Here is a 19,267-nt window from a genome sequence, read left to right on the forward strand (position 1 = left end):
TGCCATCAACAGATATAAACTCTTATTACGGAAGGTAGTTTCACAAATACATTTAGCCTATCAATTATCATAACATAGGATGAATTTCAACACAGTAGTAAAAATATGTCCTCTGTAATCAAGACAACGGATTCGATTCTTGACGAAGACACAGTGCATTGGTTCGATCCTTACTTCACAGTTCAACTAGCGTATTTGAGGATAAAGAAACAAACTTTTATTTAGCTTTACATATCAGTTGTTATTGGAAGTTCAGGGAACGAATTGAATTGTACACGAAATTCCATTTCTATTTCACAGGTATTGTCACACTTAACAAACGGAGAAATGCTGGATGATGCAACTAAATTCGACTTCCTATCCGAGCTAAGATGTCAAAGAAGGCAACATGGAGGAAGACATCCCAGCGACAGCACCTGCCAAGAGGAGTGCCTTGTTAGAAGCAGGTAAACTATGATATCAATGAAAATGTTAGCTGCAGTCGCTCTTCTCCTCCACGCAATCCCTTTCCCTCTCAGGCGTTTATTGATCGAGCCCTCTTGAGTTACTACTTGGGCAGAGACTTGCTTTCGTTCGCTCACGCACCAGGGATTCCCGACATACTTTTGGGTGTGAGTGTTCACTTGCATTACTACGAATGCATGATGGTAGAATGGTGCTTCTAGCTATGAAAATAAAGATCTAGATATGACACCAAGGTGGGAAGCACTAGCTTCCTCTAAATTCCTGATAAATCGCACACAAACAACTAACTTTTAGGGTAAGCGGGGGGAATTGGGTTGGCGGCGTAACTGGGTGGTATCATGTTTTATTTTTATTAATTTTCTGTATTGTCATAAAACAATAACTAGTACATAGAATGATAGCCTTATTCACTGGGCACTAATTGTATTTTTTTCAGCATTTTGCTTCACTTCTCTAGCGAGTATGAAAGAATTGTTTCGACTACTGCAATTTTCTGACTTTAAAAGTGAAAAACTATGTTTGTCCTGCCTTAACTAAATGTAACACTAAGATTTTGTCAAGTGGAAATTGTTTGATTTTTAGCCTTAAAACAAGTAAATATACTCCAAGGAGTATGAAGCATTATTAAAAATGTTAATACATGCACTTTATAGGAGGGGTTTAAGGAGAGAAGCGAACTACCTCCCAATTACCCACATGTTTTTCAAAGTTTTGAGATACTCTAAAAAATTCTAAGTTGTACCAAAAAATTTACTGTATGTATTATCATTTACCTACATATATAAACTGTAAGCAGTAGGTTTTCAAAGCCCTAGAATACTGGGATAATATTGTTTTATTTAGTTTTAAGAAAATTGCGAAGTTTTCTTAAAATCATTTGTAATTTAAAAATATATATTTAATTTTTTTCTCCTATTAAAACTGAGTGTAAAATGTAGTTTCTACTTTCTTTTTTAACACCCTTTTTCCACAGACTGTAGCACTAATATCTTGTTAGTTCTTAGGTATACCTCCGAATTACCCCCATGGGGTGTAATTGGGTTGTAAATTACTTTTTATTTTTTAATGCATAAAATAATAAGGTAAAAAAATTAAAGTGTGTTTAAGAGATGGTAATTGAAGGTTCTCAAGATAATAAATTGATCCAAAGTCTTAAAACAAGTATCACAGCTTCGTTTTAAAAACATACCTCCCAATTCCCCCCCGCTTACCCTATATCTAAAGCGGGGTTCACTGTAGCGCGGGACCTCGGGCGAGTGCCTGAGTTGCCCATGTGGTCTCACTGATGTTAACTTCTATTTACATTTAGCTTCAGTTGTTAATAAATAACATTACAGTATTTGGTTCTATGTTTTTCACCTTGTACTTTTCAGAGGCATGGACGACTCATGAACGACAGTCAATGGACACTTTGACGACAGTCAGTGGGCACCGTGACAGTTGGCACTGTGAAGACAGTCAGTCTCCAAGTGTTGCATGTTGAGAGAAGAAAAGTCATAAATGGTTGGTAAGTACAATTTACTCCACATTCTCTCTAAAATTGCAAATTTAGTTTACTGTTGATTTTGCAGCAAGCTTAGTGTTAACATGTCCAATAATTTTGTGAAATACAGCAGATTATATATCGTGTAAGTATTTAAAAAAATTAATAGACATGCTGAGGACATCAACAGAAAATTTGTTTATTGCTTGCATTTGTTTCGTTGACAAGTAATTCTCTTCGCTATATTTTAAACGTTTATGAACGAAATGCAAAATGTTAATACAATGACCCCACAAATTTCTCATTTAATATTATAGAGAAATTTTTGTTGAGACATCCCTTGACTTAAGGAATCAGTCATGCAAATTTTTGAAAACCCGCTACAATATCTACGATATACCAAATGATAAAAAAAATACATCTGTTTAGAATTCATTGTAGAGCATTCAATTGAATGGTTGTGTGGTTTTCTTCCGAAAGATCTTCATTTATCGCAAACTGTGTTCCAAGTACAGCTTGAGTACGAGTGAGAACAGTCACAGATATTTAAATGGATCCTTGAATAATTTGTTTTTGAAATTTCGGGTTTTTTTAACTAAAAGTTAATCGTTGATCTTGAGTGCAGCCTGAGCGTTATCGCGTGTGGAATTTGAGTTGGCGCATGTTTTATCTTTTTAAATTACTGAGGCAAAAGATAAGTTGCATCACTTTTCTACCTCAAGAGTGAAAGATGAACGTTTTATTTACAGTTACGCTTCAAAAGTAATGGTTAATTTAGCTTCATTTTGAAGTTTCTTCCTACGATATCAACGGATGTTGTCGTTTCAACGAGCGAGGCATCTCTCCTTAGACAAAGGGACAAATGCCTCTTTTGAGAGAATGGAGTCGTGCCCCATTAATTTCATGTGGGAAGAGATGTCCCAACTTATTTTGTTTCTAATTTACTGTAAAAGAATAATTGTAATAATTCTTAAGAATTAATAAATGAAGATATTTCGTAAAATTTAAGTAAAATCTAAGAAATTCCAGACGAAAGGTAAGGAATCATATATTAAAGGGAAATCTGCATGATGAAGAATACTAGTTGAGCCAATAAGTAATGAATTGGGAAAGGATTTTAAGGTGCAAAATCATGGTCGGGAAGGGAAAAAAAGAACGTTCTGAAAATATTTTCAAATAGGTGATGATAAAACGCCTTTATTCAGAGCTCTCGCTTTCTGCGGCTTCTGAATATAATGCGCATGGACAATACTTATTGTGTGGGGCATCTCCTTTAATTTTCAGGAGAGGTGGCCAAATGGATAGTTTTAAGAAATTCTCAAATTTCAAACTGCTGATTTACATTATTTTTCAGTCTTCCACAAACATGGATAAAATGAATGCTATCTATCTCTTGCAGGTTCCACAAAAAAAACAAAAAAAACTGGCACACAAGTTGTCTAAATTTAGAAAACCCTCCCCTGACAAGAGGCCAGTTATTGGGCCAAGGAAGAACTGGAGTACATTTCTTAAGGGTCGACTAGCGGTTAGGGAAAAGGGGTAGGGTGGGGAGGGTTAAAAGGGGCGAGGAACCAGCACTGCGGAGGGGTGAGTGGTCCGTGGGGGATGTAACCCAGGCCGGGAGGGATGTAGGCAGCAGCGGGTTGCTGAAAAAGCAGTCGTTGGTGAAAACTTCATACTTCCACCCTTTGACGTGCCGCGTTTGAATGGGCGTTCCGGAGATCTTGGTCTCGGTACCGGGGTGGTGTGATGGGCTAGTGGGCGTGGGTGAAAGCTTCTTCTCTGTTGGTGTTAGTGAGAGGCGGGCGAGGCAACCCCTTCTCCCTTCGTAGTTGTAATTCCGTAGGGGAAGGGTTGTAGGGATTGTAGTGGTTACATGGAAACTCGCACGACTCGCTCCTCTACACTTCACTCAGCTGTCTTCTGTCGCCTGGAAGCAGTTCTATCTCCTTTCCATTTTTTTTTCTCTTTTCAGTATTCATCCAGTGACTCATGGCCCACAATCAGAAAGCCATTCAAAAGATGGAAACAGTCTCAGACCACTCTATTCTATATAATTTACTGTCCCTTTTTTTTACTTCCTCAGTCGAATATCAACAAACAAGGTGAATGATAGGATAGATAGGATAGACACAATACAGTGGCGCCAACATATATGGGCCTCTGGGGCTCGAGCCCAATCAATAATGTGGCTGTTTAATATTTTATTTTAGAAATAAAGTCCTCGCTCTTAAAACAACATGTTTTTTCACATGCACTTAAATAAATCTCACAACTTAATTACTTATTAGTGTTATGAAAATACTTCATAATGTGTTACGTCTCTATTGTGATGCTATTCCGTCCTATATCATTTATGCATTTATGCATTGTTAAGAAAGTAAGGGAGGAAATGGCTTACAACTAGGATGAGAATCGATAAACACAAATCTGAAAATAGTCAGGCAAAAGAGCACTGCATCTATTGCACACAACCTATCTAATGAATGAGGGGTTAGAGCTTAGCTCTTCCCTTTAAGGTGATGTGATGCAATTTGATTAGTTGTTGCAGATGCATTGTCCTTCAACTACAGTGCACTCTGATTGGCTGTTACAAACTAACGCACCATGTGATAGCAAAGAGTGATAAAGTTGAAGGACATGGGTTGAAAGGAGGAAAGAGACTCAAAATCCAACCAGAATATGCAGATATTAAACTGAGTTTTCATAACTTTCTCATTTTAGGTACTCAAGTAGGCAATTATTTTCGAAATAGACAGTATGCAAAAATAGCCACTGTAAAATTCACGTATTCCTTTCAGAATGACCTGAAACGATTTTTAAAAGTAAAAGCCTACATTTTCCTAGCAAAGGACCAAGAGCGGCATTTCAGAGCAAAACCTCAGCCTAATTACGACATATATTATCCCATAAAAATAAAGCAAATCTACGAGCTCAGCCCATGGCGCCACTGCACTCATGCCTTTCACAGAATCCGAACCTACGAACTCTTCAGAACGCATTATACTAACCACTCCATCGCCACAGTCAATGGCCCAGAACATATCGTGTAGGAATCCACTTCAAAATCGACACGTTGTTTCTGCCACGTGCAGTTTTCAAGCAAGAGACGGTATTCAAAACTATTTACAATCTAGATGTCAATATCTTCTAAAACGCACAGACAAACATCTAAATTCTATAAATAATCCCTTTATAGCTAAAGATTCAAGTTTTGGATTCAGTATGACTAGCATCTTATTGTATGACCTTTACAGTCATTCAACTTTAAAATTTTTAGAGGAGGACACAAAAAACTTTAAAATATTAAACACTACTATAACAGATAACCTCGAGGGGTGATTTTCTTCCGGAGGCTCCCTTTTCTCCAACTTTCCCCTTATATATCGAAAGCCATCTAGTGGCAAACCAATGTAACAATTCTTTAATAAAGGGCCTCCCAGATGGCGCAGTGGTAGCGTCGTCGCCTTGTAATCAAGGGGTCCCAGACTCGATACCCGGTGGAAGTACATAGTAGGTCCAGTCCCGATTAGCCTTACTGTGCACAAAGTGGACTTAAAACACCTACTCATAAAACCAATTATTTAATAAAGCTACACAGTTAGGTAAAGTGAGCTAAGTATGTACTACGGCTATTTCTCAAAAAAGGATATCACATCATATCCATCCAATATACAGGGTGTCATTTTAATGGCGCCCACGGACCACGGAAACGTATAGAGGACATCAAAACAAACAACTTTTATCAGTAACATTTTTCTCGTTGGTGCGTCGTTTCGGTGCTACAGTCGTTCAAAAAAGCCCGTTTTGCCGCCTGAATGCTGGCAACCACACACAACATTTGATTGCATTGGTGACGTCATATCCCGTCATGAAGCGATGCGTTACAGGGTTGCCAGGAACACACATACTCTGTGAAAAATGACATAGCTACAATCTGCCACATTATGTACCGTAACACAAATCGAGAAAACACGTTCTGTAACCTAACAGGAAGTAAACAAACGATACGAAAAATAGTAGAAAGAAAATAGAATTCAAGTGGAAGTGGTCATATCGAATTTTGTCTCAGCTTACATTTCAAATATTTGCAAATCTAGTTACAAAGTTTGGCATCTACAATTTAGTCTATCCACTTCGTTTTTCTGATACTAGTTTTCTGTGACACACTGAACAGATGACAAAATAGAAATGAAAGAACTCTAAATTCCAAAGGTAAGCAACAGATAATATAATGTATATTCAGAGCATTATGAGGCAAGTGGCAAAAATGATTGAAAATACAGGGATATAAGTAGTAGTAATACAAGCTCTAAGACGACTATGTGTTTATCTATGTACCGGATACACATGTGATAGTTTGCAACTGTGAACAGGGCAGTATATTCGCTACTGATTGATCATTAGATTGTTACTGTGGTTGTACGTGTTTTAGCCGTACTGTAACAAACTTGCACCTCGGATACTTCCGTTATTAGCACAAAAGTACCACAAGGCATCTGGACACAAACCTGTAGATATCAACCTTGCAACGAGATTTGCAAATATTTAACATGTAGCTGGGCGGAAACAGCCACGTGTAAGCTGTAAGTCCAATAAAATTTATTGTTGTTGGTATTTTAGATCTAGGTGAGACAAAATCCGACATTACGTTTTTTACCATTTCTCATATCATTGGTTCACTTCGCCCTTCCCCGGAGATGACTGCTGATCTTCTGGCTGGTAGGCTATGATGTTCGGTCTTCTGGACGCGTTTCTCGCTTTGTTTTACAGCTAATAATGTGGTTGGTAGTTTGTCATTTTTCACAAAATTTGTGTGTTCCTTGCAACCCTGCCATGCGCTGTTTCGCTGCAGGATATGACATCACAGGTACGATCAAATGTTGTGTTGGGTTGCCAGCATCCAGGCGGCAAAACGGTCTTCTTTGAACGGCTGTAGCGTCGAATCGACGCACCAACGAGAAAAATGTTACGGGGAAAAGTTGTTTGTTTTGATGTCCTCTATACGAATCTGTGGTCCGTGGGCGCCATTAAAATGACACCCTGTATATATAGCCCCAATCCCACCACTGACTCACTCACTGACATAAATGTTCTCCATGAAGGAAGCCCCGGAGGCGAAAAATGCCCGATTACGACCCCCCTTGAAATTGTCCCAAAAGGTCGAGAAAATTCAAAAATCGCTCAATCGGCCCTTCCTTAAGGGTGAAAATGCCCTTTTCTCACGTCCTTAGCAACCGTTGCCACGGGCATTTTTTGCAGCACACATTGTTTCCTTCAATTCTTAATTGTCTAGCTACATTATATTTCTCACAGATCAATAGCACACAGATGAATGAACTCGTGGTTTTGAAAAGGTGGCTCAAACAAGGGTGACATCTACATAATAAGGAGTTTCAGCCCAGATAGAATTACGTATATATTGTTATACTCAATGCGTAAATATCTACATCGTGCTTGTTTTAACTAAATGTTTAGGGGGTATAATGACATGCAATTCCTTAGAGCTTGCCGTGCCTGTTGTTGTCCATAGAAACGGACGTTGCTAGGGAACTTAAAGAAAGTTTATTTTCACCCCGAAAACTACTGTAAGGGAATTATACTAGACTTTTCGAATTTCAAAATACGAGCATCAGAATTTATTACAGAGGCAAGGTAGGAATTTGAGGGGAATGACGGAAAACAGTTATTATCCAATTACGTTCAAAAATGTGAAAATAACAAAATACGTAAATATTGCATTTTCAATTTAGTCGCTATTCAATTCGTTTAGCAAAACATCCAACTACTTATCTTGAAACGGTTATTACTTACTCAGTTCATTATTAAGAAAATAGACAATAATAGTTTGAATATTTGTACCTTATTAGAGCCCATACACACATAAAGTTACTTTCTAAACTTTTCATTTTATCGAACTTGTACACATGTTCCCCATCATCCAATACAACATGCAGACATTTGCAAAGTCATTAAGATCATTGAGGAACCCCATCTAAAACATGATTGCGATCACAACGTGGCCGAAGGTCACGCATGCGAGCGTACAAGACGTGGGCCAAAGGCCACGTCGACAGTACGCGAGTCATTTTATACAGTTACAGACAGAGATAACCGAGAATTCTATACTATAGTTGTTGTTTTTTTTAAAATGGGGAAAATGACGTACTTCTTGGTATTTTAAGTCGTATTTTTCTTTTCTGAGGTTATCGCGACGATGAAGATGAAGTACTACATACGGACACAAACTCAACACACATGCCTTCTTCAGGATTCAAATCTAATCTATGCAAATGGTGTAGGCATCCAAAAGCAACTGACCACTGAATGTAGACATGAGTCACTGGACCGCGAACACTAATGTCAATTCCATTTTCTTTATTTTCTCTACTCGCTTTACCTTCTTTATTGTGGCATTGTTCTTATTTATAAGATGTGTGTGTGTGTGTGTATGTATCAAGATGTGTTCACTAATGCATTGCTTATAATCGAAGTTTGTGTTATGTCACACGTATATCTCTGCATGCTGATCATTATGAACTGCTGAAATATCTTACTGGGGCAAACATCGCATATCCATGCCTTCAGTAAGCTCAGTATTCCTGATTTTGTAATTCATCAGGTCTATACTTTTTAAACAAAGACCAATTTTGTTAATGTAGATCTATTATTAAACCGTTTTAGGGTTCAATGTTTTGTTTGTTTGTGTATCTCCTCTATCTCTCTCTCTCTCTCTCTCTCTAGCTCTAGCTTTCTTTCTCTCTCTCTGTCTCACTCCCTCTATCTCTTTCTCTCTCACGCGCGTTTTTCTTTCTGGCTCTTTCTAGCTCTATCTTTCTTTATCTCTCTCTGTTTCTGTTATATCTTGCTTACAGTCTAACATTCTCTCTCTCTCTCCTTTTCTTTTTCTATCTCTCTCCTTTTCTTTTTCTTTCTCTCTCTATCTCTCTACCTCATTATTTTCCTCTCTCTCTCTCTTTGTTCTTCTTTCTTTCATCCCCTCTGCAGCCTTATTTTTCTTTATCTCTCCCTTTATGTCTCCCTCTCTCTGTCTCTCTATCTTTCTCTCTCGCTTGCATTCTGTTTCTTTCTTTTTCTCTCTCACTCCTCCCTTTCTTTCCCTCCTTCTCTCTCTCCCTCTCACTTTTTCAATCTCCACGTTCCCTCGAAATGGTATTTCTTGGTAAGGTTATCCACTAGGAGTTCTCTCTTTGAATCTTGTTTCAGCATGTAATTTTATGAGCTGTCTGTACACGATCAAATGAAACACGAACAACACATTGAATTCCAGTCTTAAAGCAAGTGACGCCAGAGCACACGCCATATCTCTTCTCGAATTCAAGATTACCCTTCATGACAAACTCTGGACCAATCAGAGCACATGTTACTAAAATGGATTATCCAAATAGCATCGAGGTACACACTGCCATTTACTTATATTCTCTGGCGAAGAGAAAGTTGTGCCGAAAGAGGAAACAAGTGGTAGTGACTTGCGAGAAAGGAAAGTCGAAGTCGTGTAATATCCTTGTCTCTATTTATTTAATCGCAATTATACAACATCGCAACATAAAATAATGAATGCTTCTACAGCAAGGAGTGATGAGACAATGAATTGCATTCAACAACCAGCCGTGAAATATATCTTGAGTTGATACTAAATTTCAGTTTAGGCAAACAAAGTGAAACACATATCTGTGAAAATGATATTTTATGCTGTTATTTTTTCAATATGATCACACAGTTCCTCTGCTGCAGTATATTACACTTAGACCATAATTCTGACATGCATACATCACACTTCTCTCGAGTTTCTGATATAGGTGTGTTTCACCTACCTCGCAAACTGTTGAATTGTAGCTTCGAGCAGCCATGATTGAGGCCAGTTTTTGAAAGTATACGGAATTCAAGCTGGCAGGCGATAGACACCAACACAGACATTCGTGATTTAAGTTAAACGTGTAGTTGGTGCAGATGTAACGAACGCTACGTCGTGGATATTTCCTTGCAAATAAAATTAGCCGCAAACATGGCGGCTGTGCATATCCTGACTTTACATGAAACCCACTTATACATTTTTCTTTGGAAAGAACATTTCTTCTACGCGGTTGATAGCTAATCTGTTTATTTTATTCTTGAAGTACACAGTGCCACCTTTTGGCAAAATGTGAAATTGACATTTTTCATGGATCGTGTACGCGTGAATTTTCAGACCTTTCAAGATTTCCAATAAGAACCCAGTTCAACGGCTCTCAATTGTCGATTTTGTTGGATCGTGAATGCTCTGATTCAATAAAAATTGAATCGTGTACTTACAGCTTTACATCCGGGTCCTTCTGTTCATACTCCTTCTCATTTTGCTCTCATTCACTTGCATTCCTACGATTCTAGTCTTTTCCTGTCACTTTCCTAGTCTACATTCTAGTTGTATTTGTTTATTTGTTATTTTACGCCGCTTTGTACTTCTCTAGTTTAATCGCGGCAATGAGGATGGATCATGAATTCATGAAACCCCATGTCTTATGAAAGATTCGAGCCTAGGATCTCTCGCTTCGTAGCGCCAAGCACTCCGCAACGGAGGCAGGCGTTACATTCAGTTTTAAACGATGAAAGAGGAGACCGGACTGCTTCTATGTTTCTTCCTTGTTTCTTTTGCCATATTCTTTGTCTTACTCTCTCTCTCTCTCTGTACCTCCATGTTTTGGGATTTTTCCACATACATTTTTCTTTTCTACCTAAGCTTGCAGCAAAATCAACAGTAAACTAAATTTGCAAGTTTAGAGAGAATATGGAGTAAATTGTACTTACCAACCATTTATGACTTTTCTTCTCGCAACATGCAACACTTGGAGACTGACTGTCTTCACAGTGCCAATTGTCACGGTGCCCACTGGCTGTCGTCAGAGTGTCCGTTGACTGTCGTTCATGAGTCGTCCATGCCTCTGAAAAGTACAAGGTGAAACACATAGAATCAAATACTGTAATGTTATTTAGTAACAACTGAAGCTAAATGTAAATGGAAGTTAACATCATTGAGGCCAGAGGGGCAACTCAGGCACTCGCCCGAGGCCCCGCGCTACAGTGAACCCCGCTTTAGATATAGGGTAAGCGGGGGGGAATTGGGAGGTATGTTTTTAAGACGAAGCTGTGATACTTGTTTTAAGACTTTGGGCCCAATTTATTATCTTGAGAACCTTCAATTACCATCTCTTAAACACACTTTAATTTTTTTACCTTATTATTTTATGCATTAGAAAAATAAAAAAGTAATTTACAACCCAATTACCCCCCATGGGGGTAATTTGGAGGTATACCTAAGAACTAACAAGATATTAGTGCTACAGTCTGTGGAAAAAGGGTGTTAAAAAAGAAAGTAGAAACTACATTTTACACTCAGTTTTAATAGGAGAAAAAAATTAAATATATATTTTTAAATTACAAATGCTTTTAAGAAAACTTCGCAATTTTCTTAAAACTAAATAAAACAATATTATCCCAGTATTCTAGGGCTTTGGAAAACCTACTGCTTACAGATTATATATGTAGGTAAATGATAATACATACAGTAAATTTTCTGGTACAACTTAGAATTTTTTAAGAGTATATCAAAACTTTGAAAAACATGTGGGTAATTTTGAGGTAGTTTGCTCCCCTCCTTAAACCCCTCCTATAAAGTGCATGTATTAAGATTTTTAATAATGCTTCATACTCCTTGGTATGTTTACTTGTTTGGAGGCTAAAATCAAACAATTCCCACTTGACAAAAGATTAGTGTTACATTTAGTTAAGGCAGAACAAACATAGTTTTTCACTTTTAAAGTCAGAAAAGTGCAGTAGTCGAAACAATTCTTTCATACTCGCTAGAGAAGTGAAGCAAAATGCTGAAAAAAAATACAATTAGTGCCCAGTAAATAAGGCTATCATTCTATGTACTAGTCATTGTTTTATGACAATACAGGAAATTAATAAAAATAAAATAACATGATACCACCCAGTTACTGCACCCACCCATTTTCCCCCGCTTACCCTAAAAGTTAGTTGTTTGTGTGCGATTTATCAGGAATTTAGAGGAAGCTAGTGCTTCCCACCTTGGTGTCATATCTAGATCTTTATTTTCATAGCTAGAAGCACCATTCTACCGTTGAGACCATCATGCATTCGTAGTAATGCAAGTGAACATTCGTACCCAAAAGTATGTCGGGAATCCCTGGTGCTTGAGCGAACGAAAGCAAGTCTCTGCGCAAGTAGTAACTCAAGAGGGCTCGATCAATAAACGCGTGAGAGGGAAAGGGATTGCGTGGAGGAGAAGAGCGATTGCAGCTAACATTTTCATTGATATCATAGTTTACCTGCTTCTAACAAGGCACTCCTCTTGGCAGGTGCTGTCGCTGGGATGTCTTCCTCCATGTTGCCTTCTTTGACATCTTAGCTCGGATAGGAAGTCGAATTTAGTTGCATCATCCAGCATTTCTCCGTTTGTTAAGTGTGACAATACCTGTGAAATAGAAATGGAATTTCGTGTACAATTCAATTCGTTCCCTGAACTTCCAATAACAACTGATATGTAAAGCTAAATAAAAGTTTGTTTCTTTATCCTAAAATACGCTAGTTGAACTGTGAAGTAAGGATCGAACCAATGCACTGTGTCTTCGTCAAGAATCGAATCCGTTGTCTTGATTACAGAGGACATATTTTTACTACTGTGTTGAAATTCATCCTATGTTATGATAATTGATAGGCTAAATGTATTTGTGAAACTACCTTCCGTAATAAGAGTTTATATCTGTTGATGGCAGCAACTAATTAAATAAATATTTTAATATTAATTTCATCAAACGTTTGTCTTGTTTTTATGTGTAAGTAATGTTAATAAATTTGACGTCATTGTCAAAATTAACGAAGCTTAAAGGAAACAGTAGTAAAAACGTACTTTCACACAGTATACAGTGGTAGAAAAATTTGTGTAATAAGTTTATGTTCTTCCTTTACAAGCCTAACAAACATGTCTTAATTTAAATCTTTATGGAAATATTCATGGAGGTACTAATACTTTGTGTTGCTATTAAAGAAAATGAAAATCAACAGTTATTTACTTCATCACTAATTAGCTCAGTCAAGTGGCTGTCCATTATTAATAATAATAATATGTATTGAATAGTGATTTAATTTTATAGTCGTGTCATGTTTCTGTGACGGCATTTACCATGCACCCCCTCATTATAACAAAATAAAATTCCTGATGCAAATGAAATTTCGAATTCTTGAAGTTTACTGAGCGAACAAAAAACAAACGTGTTCAATTTCTATTATTATTATACAACCCTTACTTACATGTATTTTTCGTTGATTGAATTTGGAGATCTATTTTTGTTAGTTTCTTGACAAAACAGCTTTCATTTTAAGATGATAAGTTCTATAGAAACAACATGCAAGTATTGTTGCCTTCTAACAATAACAGAGTTCGGATCAACCCCGACCTATCTCCAAGGGAACCAAGAATTAGTGACACTCTGTTTGTTGTGAGAAATGACGTGCAATGGGCTGCATAAGCATTACCAAGCAAATTGTCCATTACCATGCTTATTTCATGTTTCAGCCAAAGAGAGCTTCAAGAATTTAAACAAAGTATCAGACAAGCTGCTGACAACCTACACCAGTATACAAACACATCTATTCCTTAAAAACTCATAGGATTCAAGCGAAATTAATAAAAATAGCCATGGACAATTTACCAAGTAATACTTGTGAATCCCTATGTACTCTTCGCGACACCTTATTGTCCACCCTGAAAAAATTCAGTCCTGAATTCGTAAATGTGGCAACATAGCACTTCAGAGCCAACTTGCAACAGTTCTTCTTTCTAAATAAAAAAGGCTCTTGTGAATTTTCATTTTTTCACATTCCATGATGGTAGAAACCCTTAACTAGTAATACAATACATAATTAATTGAACAAAAGTCGTAAGTAGATATGAGAGTGCTGAATTTCTTTTTACGGTTCTTCGTTCTGAAATTGAAAGTAGAGAAATTCATGTGCAGTTTGAAACACTGAACAGGTTCCCCTCCACCTGGAGGAAATTATAGACATGACATCATGTATGTATTGGCTTCTTTAAACTGGTAGCTAAGTTTATCGTGATCTACTTGGAGTATAGATAGCGTAATTGTTCATAAAGAGGGTGGGGTACCAGGTTCGATACCCGGTGGAGGCACATAGTGGTTCGGATCCCACTATAAATTGTAGGTCCAGTCCCGATTAGCCTTACTGTGCATAAAGTGGACTTAAAACACCAAATCAACAAATCAACCAACAATAAAGAGGGTGATCGTAGGTTCGATTCTCTATGGAGGCATGACTTTTCTTTTTCAAGAGTATAGCTTTGGGCGTAAAGTTTATCCACCGTGTTTGGAAAATAACTTTGGTCTGTGTATTTCACGAGGTGAAAGGAAACAGTAAGAGGTGCAACATTTCCTGAAGCTATTTCCATGGTAGGAGGCAATCATGTGTCGCGTGGAATGCGCAGAATCAAGATATGTAGAGCTAAGTCTGAGGGGGGTGGTCCTGAATATTGCGAATTTTGTGGAAAGATTGTTAACCTTTTGCCGCCCAAGCGCCTCGAACGAGATACCCAAATGTAACCCTCACTGTCCCAAGCGTCTCGATCGAGACGCTGTGTCAAGGTCGTAGTTTTTACTTTATAACTTTTCTATTTTTGGCTAGAATTTCGATTTTATTTTTTTATATTGTTCCTAACACATGTATTTAACAGAAATGGTTTTTTGCATTTTTTTTGTCTTCATGAAAATGGAGGGGGAAAGGCGGGAAAAGGTACTTCTCTTTTGCGGCTCTTTTCCTCCGTGAAATTTTTGCCGATAAAGGAAGACTGGCTTTGTTGTTCTAAAGCAATGCTTTTCACTCCCGTGTGTTAACTGCATCCAAGGAAACTTGTTTATCAGTATCCGATGTCAAAATGAAAGTTTTCAGTGAGGGTGCATGCAGGGGGTGCGGGGTGGGGGAGGGGGAAGACTGGTTGTTGAATCTGCGTTGTGAGAATGGAATTTCGAAACACGCTGAAGGAATCCTTTCTTTTTTAGCACAAGTGTCCACAAGTTACAACAGGGGTTACCCTGCATTGTCTAAAAATAGAATTTCAAGCAGCTGCAAGAATCGCCGCTCATTTTTCACTGCGTTCTAGCTTTTCGTCCGTGAATGTTGTGCGTAGGTGTTTTGTGCCCAAGTGCGAGGACATTTTTTGGGTGAAGTGACAATTTTTTAAAATAATTTTTGGGGTTTTTCTCCCTTCCCCCTCCATATATACGCCAAATTTGCATAAATTTTGCATTTTGTGCATTTTGACCTTTTTTCGGGGGGGGCGGCGGGGAAACACAATTTTTTAAGAAAAGTATTTTTGAGGGGATTTCCTCCCTTTCCCCCTTCATATGTACGCCGAATGTGCATAAATTATATATCGTCTGAATCTGTGATTCATTCTGCGTACAACGGTATATCTTTCATATCTCTAGGGCATTTAGTTTCTGAGCTATAGTCATTTCAACGTAGCGCTGCATTTTGAAGCTTGAATCAGTGGCGTGCCCACCATTCCTTTTGGGGGTACAACTCAAGTTACATTGGTCATACGACAATGATGCAAATATTTTTCTGTTTCTTACATTCCAGCGATAATTTCTATGTGCATTTTGAACTTTTCATATCCTTCTTTTCGGGGGGTGGGGGGGCAAAACCCCATTTTTAAAAGAAAAAGTATTTTCAGGGGATTTCCCCCCTTTCCCCCTCCATATATACGCCGAATGTGCATAAATTATATATCCTGCGTACAACGGTATATCTTTCATATCTCCAGGGCAAATAGTCTCTGAGCTAAAATCATTTCAAGGTACCGCTGCATTTTGAAGCTTGAATCAGTGGCGTGCCGACCATTCCTTTTGGGGCTACAACTCAAGTTACATTGGTCATACGACAATGATGCAAATATTTTTCTGTTTCTTACATTCCAGCGATAACTTCTATGTGCATTTTGAACTTTTCATATCCTTCTTTTCGGGGGGTGGGGGGGGCGAAACCCCATTTTTAAAAGAAAAAGTATTTTCAGGGGATTTCCCCCCTTTCCCCCTCCATATATACGCCGAATGTGCATAAATTATATATCCTGCGTACAACGGTATATCTTTCATATCTCCAGGGCAAATAGTCTCTGAGCTAAAATCATTTCAAGGTACCGCTGCATTTTGAAGCTTGAATCAGTGGCGTGCCGACCATTCCTTTTGGGAGTACAACTCAAGTTACATTGGTCATATGATAATAATGCAAATATTTTTGTGTTCCTTACATGTCAGCGCTCATTTCCATGTGCATGTCGACACTGTCATGTACTTTTTTCTTGGGGGAGGGTGGGGAACCAAATTTTTTTTTCCGAAATTTTGGAATTTTGAGAGTAAGCCCCCTCCCCCCGCCACATATACGCCGAATTTGCATAAATTTCATATAGTCTGAATCTCTGGTTCATTCCGCGTACAACGGTATATCACTCATCTCTCTAGGCCAATTAGTCTCCGATCTACACTCATTTAATTGAAACTCTGCATTTTGCTCAAAATCGGCTCGGTACCGAGAGGCTTACATGTGAAAATGGCCTTGGGCGCCAAAAGGTTAATTCAAATACTTCGTTGAAATAAGACAAGTATTTTGGATACAAAACAGTGGTGAATTAACGATCATTCTCTGCTTTGCATATCGCATGAGTCTTGGTCGCAATAGGCATTTCCTTACGTGAATTGGTGATTTGCTATTAGTTTTAGACGCATCGGAAGATGGATGTGAGAGTATTAACATCAGTCAGAAGGAACGGACATAACATAACCAATCTTAGCCATTTGAACCTTAAACATCCCCCTTCGTTACAGTACTGCACTACATTACTGCTTAGCATAATTCTCTCAGTGTGTGTGTGTGTGTTAGTGTATCGAAACGAAATAATGAACACTTTAGGTGTGCAGAACAATACAATACATATCTTAAATAACATGACATACAGCATTCCGAATACATGCGGTATGTGAATTGGTCATAATGTGTGTGTTAAGGGGGTAGAATGCTCAGAAGGGACATCCCTCGAAGTGTGCATCGGATTAACTTTTCCAGTGTTTAATACACTTCAATTGTTATTCTTTCAGAATTCTTTCTCCCAACAGAAGTCGTCCTCGAAAGCCGAAATCTGGACTTACAACTCATCAGGTGCTGAAGATGTTGTTATCAAGACAACAAGAAGTGTGATGTACTTGTCAAGACAACGAAATGTCAAATAAATGCTTTTAAAATACCTAAGTGTTTATGCTTTACTTTCCACATTTATCACTTTGAGCTCTTGAATACTATAACACATGTGAAGCTCATCTCACTGTGAATTGGCTTGGAAAAGTGTGGCCACCTTCACGATTAGTTGTCCAGGATTTGAAGACAAACAGCAAAGATCAATAAGAAGAGAAGCTTATTCGCTTTCTGTTTGTCGAAAAGCAAAATTGATTTGACCATTAAATAAAATCAGATATCTGAAGCTATATAGGTATTATCTAGTAGCACTTGTGTGCGTTTTCTTAATCTGTGAATTGATTATAAATCGCCCAAATATTCACTTTTACTCATTTTCGAGATTTCTTAAATTTTCATAACCATGTATTGAATGTGTAATAGTGGCCATTGTCTCATATCCAATTATTAGAAGAATGCATATTTAGTTTTTGACGAAATCATGGAATGTGAAATAACACATTGTATTGTAAATTGTTCGTGTTTCTGAAAGGTGTGAGGTGCATTTTCCTACCCTGTTTTGTCACGAAATGTTGCGAAATGAACTGCAAAATGTGAAATAAACTAGAAATTTAGAGTTTATTTACCGACGCGATACTTTATGAAGTTTGAATTATTGTGTGAGTTATGCAATTCACGGAAAATTGATTAATTCTGCTGTAAATATTTGAGAAGCAAAATGTGCTCCTGTGTACAGAAAAAAACTTAATACACTGGTAACTACATAAATGTGCTATTAGAAGGGATATGTTCATTTTGTTTAACAGGTTCAGTTTTAAAATTAAATTTTGGATCATATTCACAATTTTAAAAACAAAATGTCATTTTATATATAATTTTGATCCGATTCTTAACCACTATTTTCAAACCGGATTTGACTCTGGTTTTGTACCGAAATTTTGCTTTTTTACTTACAAAAAATATGTGCCTCTACAAATTATTATTGTTTCTTGTCTACTTGCAAAGTGTGCGCACGGTGGGTGCCAGTCAACAGACTGAGGAACACATGAGGTGCGACTGTGACTAGAACAGCAGGCCAAAATAATTTATGTAGCAAGTTCTCGGGCATCGATAAAGAGATGGGATAAGTGTATCAATGTTCGTGGAGATTATATTAAAAAATAATTATGGTTTTCAAGTCAGTATCTCACTTAGTATTTTCTTTAAATAAACGTACGTGACCTACTTACTGACTTACCCTCGTATGTGAAAATTATTTCCAAACCTGCATGAAATCACTGGTGGCCGCTTATTAAAATCAATCCTCATGTTCCAATATGTGGAAACCACCGGGTTCGAATCCCGGGCTGGGCATATGTGCTTTTGTGAGTGTCTCTTCATCAATTTCATAATATCATCTGCTGGTGCTCGTTGCGATTAGGAAAAGTGGCAGAAAAGTTACATAACATAATCTAATTCAATCAAAAATAAAAAGTAAACAAAAATCATTAGTGAGCGCGTAATACCAACCCTTCCTTTGTTGATTATATATGCTTATTATTTATTAATAACAATAATTACAAAAAATATAATTAATAAAAACTAACCAAGTATTGCATAAGTGTCACAAATATAGTTTACCACTCGCTTAGACTCACAAAAAACCATAATAATTTTTATATATATATTGTATATAGAGAGACAGTTGTATTATTATTAATTAAATAACTTAAAAAATTAACATCATTACCAACCAATTGTACACAGTCACTACCATGAGTGTCTCAAATAAGACACATTCAAAAATGGGGCCCACCAAGTGCAATTTGTTTTCATTTTTTTATAAAAATTTTGACATTTGAAAAATAGAATGAATAGAAGTGGTGGGCTTGACAACCCCCCTCGGGTAAGCTAGAGTAGTATGATTTGTGGTATTATAAACCCGAGAAATGATGAGCCCCCCTCAGGCAGATTTGCCTACACTTAAAACTAGCTCAACATGCCTATATGAGCTTTTTGCTCAAGTGTGGTACTCTGTCTAATCCAAGATTTTTGTAA

General features: G+C 37.5%; 1 long non-coding RNA gene across 2 annotated transcripts; it reads left to right on the forward strand.

Moving 5' to 3' along the window:
• The first annotated feature begins 312 nt into the window (after positions 1-312).
• Positions 313-17,180, forward strand: LOC145999441 (uncharacterized). Of its 2 annotated transcripts, none has more exons than XR_014443387.1 (3): positions 313-446; positions 1,839-1,972; positions 17,137-17,180. It is a non-coding gene; the product is annotated as an uncharacterized LOC145999441 (long non-coding RNA). The 2 variants fall into 2 exon arrangements; XR_014443386.1 differs by lacking the exon at positions 17,137-17,180 and adding an exon at positions 3,924-4,038.
• The last annotated feature ends 2,087 nt before the right edge of the window (positions 17,181-19,267 follow it).

The sequence above is a fragment of the Lepisma saccharinum genome, chromosome 15 (genome assembly GCF_977018435.1).
Source record: "Lepisma saccharinum chromosome 15, izLepSacc3.1, whole genome shotgun sequence".
NCBI classification, from domain to species: domain Eukaryota; kingdom Metazoa; phylum Arthropoda; class Insecta; order Zygentoma; family Lepismatidae; genus Lepisma; species Lepisma saccharinum.